The following is a 242-nucleotide window of genomic DNA, read 5'->3' as shown; positions in this document are numbered from 1 at the left end:
TTTCGCGGCGCACAGTGACTTTTCACCATTCGCCCGCGAATTAAAAATTCACTTCTCCCCTCCTAATTGAGATTAAGGGATGAAAAAAGAGTACTTCGATCGAGAATTAAATTCCCCATCAATCTATCCCCGTGGCATCCCTTAATCTCTGTAACAAAAAAATACAAACTACGACAAAAGTCATACGCCAAAGAGAAAAATTGTAGTTTCGCGGCGCAGTGACTCCCGGTAATTAAAAATTC

The sequence above is a fragment of the Diachasma alloeum genome, unplaced genomic scaffold, assembly GCF_001412515.2.
Source record: "Diachasma alloeum isolate Michigan unplaced genomic scaffold, Dall2.0 Dall_scaffold_01559, whole genome shotgun sequence".
NCBI lineage: Eukaryota > Metazoa > Arthropoda > Insecta > Hymenoptera > Braconidae > Diachasma > Diachasma alloeum.
The sequence above is the reverse complement of the archived record's forward strand: the minus strand, read 5'-3'. Positions refer to the sequence as shown.